Genomic DNA, 12,196 nt, shown 5'->3' with positions numbered 1-12,196 from the left:
CTCGACGAGAGGAATCCAACGGTAGTTAAACCATCGAATTCCGACCACCGGAGAGAGAGTTATGGCTCCGGGAAGCAATTTCGCCGGTAAGAGGTTTATGGAGGCGGGATTTTGAATTTGGGAGAGAAGAAGAGAGAGACCATGAGTGGCTAGGGTTTAAAACTGATTTTAGAAGGGTATTATAAGAACTTCAGGGTAGCTCAGGGGGGTATGTCAAAATATATTCAAAATGAGGGGGGTTTCCCCTAGAGTGTAATCCACTTGGTAGTTAGTTATGTATAATTTGGAAATGAGGGGGTCTACAAAATAATAATTATAAATTAGGGTTAATAAGATATAACCCCCTCATTATAAAAAATATTAGGACTAACCACCTTACAATATTTTTAATCGGTCAAACCCCCTCAAAAATGTCAATTACTGAACTACCCCTATAATTTGTAATAGCAAAGACCCCCTACCGTTTTCCCCAAATACTGCATATCTTCAATCATATTCCTCAATATAATTTCTCCCCCATTTCCGTTGGTTTGCTATATTTATGCCGAGAAATTCTCCCAAAAAACAAACTGCAATATATATCGGATATTTTCCCCTTTCAAACATTGCCCTAGTTTGCTACATCTTCAGCGAAAAATAAAAACCAGAATACCATTATATTGTGCAATTCGTTCAGCAACACAGGTTGACAAACAATGGTGAAGAACGGCAAGAAGAAGACAGGTAGTTTGCTATATACCCATCTCTACCACATAATTTTCTGTTTTTGACACCTTCTTCAGCGACTCCGAAGGACAAAATCGAGGTTTCCTACAGAAACGGTATACAGCGGTACGCGACGACCATATGCGACGGTTCGGATGTCTACCATGGTTGATTACTAAAAAATCGAGTTTGTAAACACGATTGTTTTTTAGATCTACAGATCTATGGTCGCACTATTTGTTGACTCATAAATATTTGTTTTCCTATGAAATTTGTTTTATCAGAGTCAAAAACAAAGAAAAGATCAGTATAAAAATCGGTAGTTCACTATATTTTTCCCGAAGTCAACTATAAAAATCGGTAGTTCACTCAGAGTCAACTATAAAAATCGGTAGTTCACTATATTTTTCCCGAAGTCAACTATAAAAATTAGATAGTTAACTATAATTTTTACGATGTCAACTATAAAAAATGGTAATTAACTATATTTTTGCCAGAGTCAACTACAAAAAAATAGATAGTCAACTATAATTGTTCAAATGTCAACTATAAAAAAATGGGTAGTCAACTATAATTTTTCCCTTAATTTACCATATTATTTTTCAATTTAAGATACTATAATGTTATAAAATTGAATACTCATGATAAAGATCCCATCTTCATGAAAACATAAATTTCATAGAGTAGAAAATAAATTGATTTCAAGGACCAAAAAATGAGATATAGAAGAAAATGTACAGTAGCGAGAAGAAATAGTGGAAAAAATGAAACAGAAACAGACGAGAAAAGAGGAATTGAGGGAAGAGAACGAAGAGAGAGAGAAGAGAGAGGGAGAAAAAGAAAAAAGAAAAAGATACGGGAAAAGAGAAAATTGGGGAGGAGAGAGAAGAGAGAGAAGAGAGAAAAATAAGAGAGAGAGAGAGAGAGAGAGAGAGAGAGAGAGAGAGAGAGAGAGAGAGAGAGAGAGAGGGGAGAGGGAGAAAAAAGAAGAAAAGAAAAATATAAGGGAAAAGATGAAATTGGGGAGGAGAGAGAAGAGAGAGAAGGGAAGGAAGAGAGAGAAGATAGGAGAGAGGAGAGAGAAAAATAAGAAGAATAAAAGAACACGTTAAAAAATTGAGGAAAATAAGGAAGAGAGAGTAATTAATGGAGACATAAAATGACGGATATGAGAGAGATACGGAGAAGAGAGAGAAAGTTGGAGAAAAATATGGAAAAAATGGCATAATGGGCATTATCATAAGCTTAGGTGGGTCACACAATTCAGAAAATATTAAATGGATTTGTCTACAAATGGTCAATTATAAATTGAGCCTGTACTATATTATTTTACCTAATGAGGGGGTTATCCCTCATTTTTCCTATAAATTAAAGGGGTTATTTTACATACCCCTTAGCCACCAAATAAACTAGGGATAAACCCAAGCCCAAATCATCCTTTGACGTACCCCCCTGGAGAAGGGAAAGTACTATACTACTCTTATATGCAATTTTCGGCCAAACTGCATTCAGCATTTCTGGTACTGTATTTATCATTTTCCTTTTTTTTTTATAAATAATAATAAACCTGTTTGTTAAATTTATTTATATTTATTTTTTTTAATTTTTTAATTTTTTTTTAAATAAAAAATAAAAAAATTATTTTTTTAATTTTTTAATTTTGTTAATTTTTTTAATTTTCAAAATAATATGTTTGCTTTACTGAAAGTAACTACATGTAACTATAGTACCTATAGTAATTCGTAGTTATGTTCGTTATTTTTCCCCATATTTTTAGTCGATCAATTGTATACACACACGAATACTGGCTTATACAAAACAAATTCATAAACCCCAATAAAAATTTACAAATGTCAATAGTTTTATTATAAATCACCTCAGAACCAAAAAAAAAATAAAAAGTTGAAAATACACAAATATATGCATATATAACTACATGTTACTATATGTGTATATTAATGTATAGTAATGTATACAATTTGTCAAACACTGCTTCACATGTGACTTCAACCAAATTTTTGACACCTTCAAGGAGAGGATCAATGGCTTTCATAAGTTGCAATTGCAAAATCAAAACAAAAAAAATTACTTAGTTGCAAATCAACAAAATTTGAAGAAACATCAAAACACTCAAAAATCAACAAACACTAAGAGATCGAGAGATAGAGAGAGAGCTTATTGCTAGGAAATGCTACAAATTTTAAAACAAACACATACAGTGAATCCTCACCCCCCCCCCCCCCCCCCCCCCCCCCCTCCCCACTCGCCTCCTGCCAAAACCCTAGGCGCCGCTACTAACCACCCACAGTTTCGCGCACCCACAAATGCAAAAAATTATAGAAATAAATCTGTAAACATAAAAAAAAACAAAATTACCATCAAAATATAGATCTCGACGAGAGGAATCCAACGGTGGGTAGCCCATCAAATTTCGACTGGTGGAACACAAAGAACACCTCCGGCAAGACCATCGTCGTCGAATGAAAAAAAATTACAGAAACAAATCTGCGCTCCAAACTGAACGAAATCACCACCAAAAGAAAGAGCCCGACGAGAGGAATCCAACGGTAGTTAAACCATCGAATTCCGACCACTGGAGAGAGAGTTATGACTCCGAGAAGCAATTTCACCGGCGGGAGGTTTGTGGAGGCGGGATTTTGAATCTGGGAAAAGAAGAGAGACCGAAATGTGAGTGTCTAGGGTTTAAAACTGATTTTAAAAGGGTATTATAGGTACTTCAGAGGGGCCCAGGGGGGTATGTCAAAATATTTTCGAAATTAGAGGAATTTCCCTTAGAGTGTAATCCACTTGGTAGTTAGTTCTATATAATTTGGAAATGAGGGGGTCTACAAAATAATCCCTAAATTAAAATATCAATACTGTTGACTTTGAAATACAAATTAGTACTTATATGAATAATTGAAACAAAAATGTACATTAATTTTAAGGTGATGTATAATAAGAGAACATACAAAATAAAATAAACATAGAAAATAGATAAATAATATTTATTTTAACAAAACTACTTGGCCTATAAATGACATATCATTAATTCGTATTCAGAGCTAACGAAATAATATCGAATACCTAATAATAAATACATATATGTGACAATTTCATAACATAATAATTATCGTGACATATTGTTTGACTTCTTAATGTTCATTAGGGTTGTCAATTGGGTCAATACAAGCTTGGATTGGCTCAAGCTCACATACCATCGAACCTGATTATTATATGCTCAAGATCATCTACCATCAGACTTTATTATTACGGGCTCAAGTTAGGCTCAAATAATAATTTTTCAGGCTTCGGGTCTATATCGGGCTTATGCATTCAAACGTGTTCAAAAAAAGAAAAAAATCTTTGTAACCGAAAAATAAAATCTAAAAGTTCTCAAATCCCAAAAAATCATGCCCCGGTTCGACTTAACTGTGCACAATTTCTTCCAAGAGGTCCATGCCATCCTTTTCCCAGTACCACCCCCACCAAAATCTTTTAATCGCGGACTCCAACTACTTCACGAGCAAGCTATGTTCTAAGGTGAAGCAACTCATCATATATATATGATTGGATTGATTGTAGCACGACTTTAATCAAAATTTCTTTCCCTGTTTGAGACAAATGTTTTTCACCCCACCCCTTGATCTTGGCCCACAAACGATATCTGAGAAATTGGAAAATATCCTTCTCAATTTTCGTAATGAAGGTGGCTTGCCCAGGTATTTTTCGTGACGATTTACCACCCTAAACCCATCAAATTGTGTATAGTTTCTTTCATAAATGGAATAGCAGGGCTAAAGCACATTGTAGACTTCTCAAAGTTGATTTCCTGCCATGAGACTCTATCATATTGATCATGGATCGATTTTAAGGTGTTGGAATCTTCTTCAGTAGCTCCACCAAACAAGAGTGTATCATCGGGAAAGCAGAGATTGGAGATGATAGGTGTTATCGGGGCAATTTGAATCCCATGTAATTAACTGTCGTCCACGGTCGTTGTACCATAGTAATAAGGGCCTATGCAACAAATAAACAGATAGGGAGAAAGGGGGTCGCCTTGTCTTAATCCCTGTGAAGGAGATAGAGAGCCAAACTATGAGCCATTGAATAAAAAGCGTAAGAGACAGATGAGATACAAATCATAATGAGATCAACAAATTTTGGTAAGAAACCAAAGCGAAAAAGAATTTTCCTCAAAAAACACCATTCAATCCGATCGTATGTTTTGCTAATATCAAGTTTAACCGCCATACATATTGAAAACAAATCAATTTTCTGAGATGATTAATGCTACAACACACGGATCTGAAACATATTATGATCATTACTCATTAGGGCCTAAGCGAAGCCCGATAGCTCGGCCCGACTATATTTGAGTCGAGCCTAATTTTAATGAGCTGAGTCGAGTCTGAACCATTTAATAAACCCGATTCGTGTATGAGCCGATCTTGAGTCTACTATGACTCAAACCAAATAAGGCTCTCCGATTAAGTTAACAATTAAATATATAATATGTTTATTATTTTAATGATATGGCTCAATATACATGTTACAAATTGAAGACGCATTAGATCATTTTATTTTGCAAAACGAAAAAATCATAAATAAAAAGCAATTAAGTGGCGGCGACAGCAATAGTCAAATAAAAATCATATAATTACTTAAGGATTAAATATTTGCAATATTAAACTTCATTACTTTGAAAAAACATACTATGGTTTTTACCTTATTTTGCGAACATGGTATAAGTAATTGTAATTCTACTTAATTAAAGTTTTAAACATTTTTATAATAAATATAATGAATGTAGTATTTTTTTTAATATTAGAATGGCAGCTTGTAATTTTATATAATAAAAACTTCAACTATAAAGATCTCATGTAGACAAAAACATGAAAATTGTGACATAGGAAGAATTACACTTTTACTCCTTCATGTTAGGATCGATTTCACTTTTCTTCCTTGTTGTTCCAAAGTGGACAAAATACACATTAAAAAATCATTTTTTAACACATTTGGTTTACTCCGTTCTACATCAGTTAGCAACTAACTCGAATATGTACCGTGCAATGCACTTAACCCCCAATATGTCTGAATTAGGGCAGAATGAGGAAGAATTGCGCTTTTGGTCCCTAATGTTTGCCCCGATTTCACTCATAGTCCCTATTGTTCAAGGTGGACAGATAAACAGATTTTTTGCACTCATTACCCATGCAATGTTTAATTACAAGGGTGGTGAGTGCCAAAACCCCGTGTATTTTGTCAACATTAGAACAATATGGACTAAATATGAAAATGCAGCAAACATTAGGGGAAAACAAAAGGAAATGAAAGAATTCAATATAGTAACATTATCTCAAATATTTACCATTTGAGTTGCTCTAAGCTAAGTATTAATTATTTGTCTAACCTTTTGCTAATGTTATATATTTTTTAACCTTTTGTTGCATTAGATATCCTATTGCGCTAATTTTATATAATTTTTAACCTTTTGTTACATTAGATATCCTTTTGTTCGTATTTAGAAACTGGAGATCTCTTTTTAAAAAAAAAAAAAAAACAAAAGTATGTGTATTGTGTATTTCATTCTCATCATATTAATTTCTCCTCAATTATGATTTTTTTTCTTACACCTCCACCCTTATGGTATCAAATTCAAAATAATCATCTAGATTTCGTGGAATGTGGCTAGAATAAAAGCACCTCCAAAGGCTCGTTAGAACTCTATAGGATGAAAATTAACTAATATATCAAATTACAACCCATTAGGATTATACGTATATTCATCTAAATATATATTAGACGATATGGTTCGGGGTATAAATATTGCTATATAGAACAATTTCTGGTGACTTTTAATCGTCCTAATCTGCTAAGTAATTAGTTAAAGGTTCGTTGAATCGCTTAGCAATTCATGTACGAAAGTAGTCATGTGGCAACCATTGCACAAGCTTGTGCAACTTATAACCATATCAATATATACCACCAATAGAATGCTTACCAAAAGGTATTCATACAGAATCGAACATGCCACTGGTTGTGACCATTTGATCATGAAGGTCGTTCCCTTCTTCTTTCCCTTTCGCACATACACATGCCTCACATTTGTTCATCTTCCAAGCATTCTCATCCTGAATGCAAATTTTCATTTTTCATTTATGATGTTTTATTTAATTAGAACTAATGAGGGGGACTAAACATAGAATAACAATGTAAATTGGAACATTTTCTTGATAAAAAAAAAATCTTAGACAATTTTAATAATGTATTTTTTAACAATATATACACATCGATAGTAACAACACCATGAAAAAGAGAGAAACGAAAACTCCAGAGAGAATACCTCTGAAGGATGAGAAATAGAAAATTTATTGAAGATCGGGGATAGGATAGCGGGTGAAGTATGAAATTGTGAGATGACATGATAATATTTCGATGAATTTATGTTTAGTAGTCTACCAGTATGAATTATATTTATTAATTGGTTATAATATTTAACTTAATGAGAAAACTAAGTTGTAAGAGTGGGATAAAACATTTTTTCTCATATAATTCAATGATATTAATGGTGAGTGAAGATGCTATTTAGTGAGACCGAGATCTGAATGAAGGAATTGACAATGGAATACCAAAAGTTGGATGAGAGAAAACGTTATCTTCAATTTATTCATTACGTAGACATGAACTTATTAATTATTAATAATATTAATTGAAATCAACTGTTAGAAAATAAACTCTATTTTACGTGCCATAATTAATTAATAATAATAATAAAAATAAACCTAATAATTAATATTATTATATTTATTTATATTTATTATTATTATTATTATTATTATTATTATTATTATTATTATTATTATTATTATTATTATTATTATTATTATTATTATTATTATTATTATTAGCCTTAAGTACTCTTATGATTTTGTCTATTTGAAAGGGCATTTTTGTACATAAAAAAAGGGAAGAAACCCTCCTATTATTCACACTTATATATATATATATATATATATATATATATATATATATATATATATATATATATATATATAGAGGTATAGATATCTAAATATTGTCATGTGGGGCCCTTGGGTTCATCTTATTTTATAAGATTTATACATTCTTGTATATATGTGCAAAAAGTTATTTCACATATTATTATAATATGCGTTATTAAGTTCTACGATATACGCTCCTGTCTCTCTCCTCTACCCGCCCTAACCGTAGCCCCTATTGTCGTTGTCCTCCTGTCGCTGGCGGCATGCAGCCACCGGATAAAGATGATCCACCAGGGCAGCAACTCCCCTATCAAGTTACCGGGCGACCTTCGTTTGCGGAGATGATAGTCTCTAAGCGAACAATATCGCCTCCACGCCTCGTCCCTGTTGCCCTAGCGCCACGTCCCACAGCCTCCTTTGAGCAAGCGCCTGTTGTGTTCTTCTCGCCGATTGAAGTAGATCAACTAAATCGCCAAGTGGATAACACGTTGAACATGAAGTTCTCGGCAGGCCGCCCGAGCTTACATGATATCCGCACCCACATATACTCGGAGTGGAATTTGGCATCGGAACCGGCAATAGGGTTTTGGGACCCCCGTCATATTACCATTCACATGGGATCTATCCAAGATGCAAAATTAGCACTCTCCCGTAACTCTAACAATATCAAGAGAGGCGACTCCGGCAATAGGGTTTTGGGACCCTCGTCATATTACCATTCACATGTTCCGCTTGCTATTGGTAAAGACAGTAGCAAAGTGGCTATATGGGTTCGGCTACCGAAACTACCACTTCCATATTTTACTATCTCTTCGCTAGAACGAACTGGATTCGCGCTTGGTAATGTTTTGCAAGTAGATAGAATCCTTGCATTCACACACAATCACTACGCTAGGGTATGTATTGAGTTTAACGTGGCTCAGCCACTGCCGGAGTCAATTTTCATCGGAATGTTGAAGGATGACGGTTGGTGGCAGAAGGTTGAATATGAGGGAAATCATATATATTGTGCTTACTGTGGGTTATTGGGGCATCTTGTAGGTGAGTCTAGGAAGAAACAAGATCTTCCAAAACCCACTTCAAAGAAAAAACAATCGGTGGTGCCGCAAGCTATCCGAATTCTTCGCCGAGGTGATCCCGAGACTACTACAAAATTTGACGATCAGCCTGCTCCTAAGATGGATTTCGTTGGTGCTAACCCTCAGCCTGTAGTACAGAAAGAGGCTCCCAAAGAACCATCTCCACGTCTCAAGTCTATTGATGATGGCTTAAAGCCTAAGTGCCAAGAAAACGAATTTCCAAATCCTAATTTACAGTTTTTCGCTGGTAAAGAACTGCGCCAGGCAAAAGACGTGAGGAAGGAGACGCACATTCAGCCTCTTATCGATCAACCTCACTTCATGGCACGGGGGTGTATCTGAATACGACCAACAAGTCCCAAGAACATAGATTGGATAAGAGAGACGTCTCTGTTGCTGTTGGAAATCTGCTTGAGGCTCTAAGCTCCATAGGCGAGGAGAAATATACCATTACCGTTTACCATTCAGATGGGGAACATGACGGCGAAACATGTATCTGCTTCTCGCCTAAATCGGATTGTGAACTTACAGAGATAGAGAGGGCGCCTGGAACAAGAGTAAAAAATTCCAATAGTAGGTACTTTGTTCCACCTACCAACCGAATTACCAGATCATTGGCAAAGCTTCCCAACAATCCCCAAGTTTAATTATGTCGTGCATAATATGGAATGCTTATGGAGTTAACCAACAAGCTACGGTTAATCATATTCAAAACATAATCCGACAACAAAGGGTCGCATTAATGGTCATCCTGGAACCCAAACTTCCAGCGTCGAGGTTACAAAATTTTGCAAGGAAATTAGGGTTCTCATCGTTCTTGCATGGGGACGATACTAACAAGTATATATGGATTACATGGAAAGTCGACATTGATATCGAGTGCTTGAATGTGTTTGAGCAGGCTATCAGTGTTTCAATAACTAGCCCTCGTCAACCATTATTTACATCTACATTTATTTATGCTAGTTGCTCGTACCGATTGCATAGAGACTTATGGGCGCACCTCTCGTCATTGAATGAGGTTATTACGGGACCGTGGTTTTTGGGTGGTGACAAAAACGCCATTCTGGATAGTTCGGAGAAAAAAAGGGGGATTGGTTGATACCTCTAACTGTATGATTTCCAAAACTTTGTTCTCCATAATGGATTGTTAGATGTCAGATTTATAGGGAATCCATATAAGTGGAGTAATAACAGTAATAAGATTTGGCAGAGAATAGACCGTGTGTTGGTGAACACGGATTCCATACAAGTTTTCCGGTACTGAAGGTGGTTCATCTTGAGCGTGCGGTATCCGATCATGCTCCTCTGTGTATAAGGTTTGAGCAGGTGCAATCACTGGGTCCTCGGAGGTTCATTTTTCAGCGCATGTGGACCAACCACGCAACATATCAAGAGGTTGTTAGAAAGGCTTGGGATATTCCAATACTTGGGTTGCCATCTTGTGTTTTCCAACATAAGTTATATAATGTACGTAAGGTGTTGAAGACTCAAAATTGGGAAATATTTGAAGATCTTCATAGGAATATCAAGGACTGCCAAGATAATATTCAAGGTTTTGAAAATTGATTGCAGCATGGCTGCAGTGACTTGTTTCAGAGAGTTGTAAGTGATTTTTTTCGTGGGGATACTTATTGAAAGAGATGAACCGGTCTACCTTGGTTTTAATCCCGAAAGTCGAGAATGCTCCTAGTATTGCAGACTATCACCCTAGTAGCTTGGGTAATTTTTCTGGAAAGATTGTCTCTAAAATTCTTGCTACACGTTTGGGTAAAATACTGCCTAATATCATATCGGAGGAGCAGGCTGGATTCATTAATGGTCGACAAATATCGTCGCACATTGTTATGGCACGAGAATTGATTAGAGATATTAATCGTCCGAGTTAAGGGGGGGACGTGGTCCTCAAACTTGATATGGCCAAAGCATATGACCGACTGGAATGGCAATATATGCAATATATGGAATATATGGAATATATGCAATATTTGGATTTTCTCACTCTGCATGCAATCTTATTTCTCGCAATATATGCAATATATTGTATGCTTTTAGCATTAACGACAATATTGTAGGTAACTTAAAATCTTCACGCGGGGTACGCCAGGGTGACCCTCTTTCTCCCCTTATTTTCATATTGGCTCGACAAATTTTGACGAATAATATACATAAGGCCGTTGCGGCGAAGCAAGTTGACCAATATAAGTTGGGAAGACATGAGCTGGCTATTTCCCACCTACTTTAAGCGGACGACATTCTCGTTTTTACGAATGGTGGAAGACACTCTATACATGCCCTTATGGAAATAATCAGATCTTACGAACGGTTCTCCGGTCAGTTAGTTAATGTTTCGAAGAGCCAGCTCTACGTTGGGAAGGGGGCGGAAGGAGAGTATGAGTTTCTTGCACAAGTGACGGGGATTCGACGAAAAGCTCTTCCCCTTCGTTACCTTGCAGCGCCTATTTATTTTGGTATAAGCAAGGCGGAGTATTATGAATATATTGTGAAGCAAATCAGAGGCAAGCTTATTGGATGGAAAGGGAAACTCTTATCTTTTCTTGCCAAAATTACTTTGATATAGGTGTAACTAGCCAGTATTCCCGCTTACACATTGGCCCGTATGAAAGTTCCAGCATCGATTATTGCCCATATCGAACAAATTATGGCATTTTTCCTATGGAGCTCTAGTAGTGAAGTAAGAACCCATTGGGTCAAATGGGCAACAGTATGTACACCCATTGAGCATGGTGGGTTAGACTTTTAAAACAAGTGATGGATTGCCTTCATGGTAAACTTTGGTGGCAAGTTCTCCAAGGAAAATCATTATGGGCTTGTTTTGCTAAGGCAAAATACTTTGAGGAGAGCTTTAATATTAATAGACGGACGGCTTCACCGCTATGGAATTCGATTCATAAGCATGTTGAGAGCATGGAGGAATTCACCCAATGTATTGTAGGTTGTGGAAAATTAAATTTTGGACATATAATTGGCTTCGAGAGCAATTGATAGGCCCATTGTCGTACGATAATAATCTCAATGTGGCAGCCGCTTTTCATAATATTGCGGAGTTTATGCAGTTTATCCATGTGCAATTACTTGATAAAATTAGACGTGTCAGGCTAGATAAAAATATTCCTGATTGGCGAATTTTTACTCTTTCTCAAAATGGAGAATTCTCGATCAAGGCATATTATAATCATCTTCGGATTCGGGGGCACCCGGAAAGTTGGACGGATCGGATTTGGTTTAAATATGTACCCCCTAAGACAAGATGGTTTATGTGGAAGCTAGTTCACCATGCGCTTCCGATAGATCAGCGCATTATTTCTCGGGGTATCCCTCCGGTATCAAGATGTGTTATGCTGCAAAAATCCAAAGCAAGAAGACGTCCCACATTTATTTTTTTGG

Source organism: Erythranthe guttata, chromosome 12, assembly GCF_056151865.1.
Source record: "Erythranthe guttata isolate IM_541 chromosome 12, IM_541, whole genome shotgun sequence".
Classification (NCBI taxonomy): domain Eukaryota; kingdom Viridiplantae; phylum Streptophyta; class Magnoliopsida; order Lamiales; family Phrymaceae; genus Erythranthe; species Erythranthe guttata.
Note: the sequence above shows the minus strand (reverse complement) of the source record.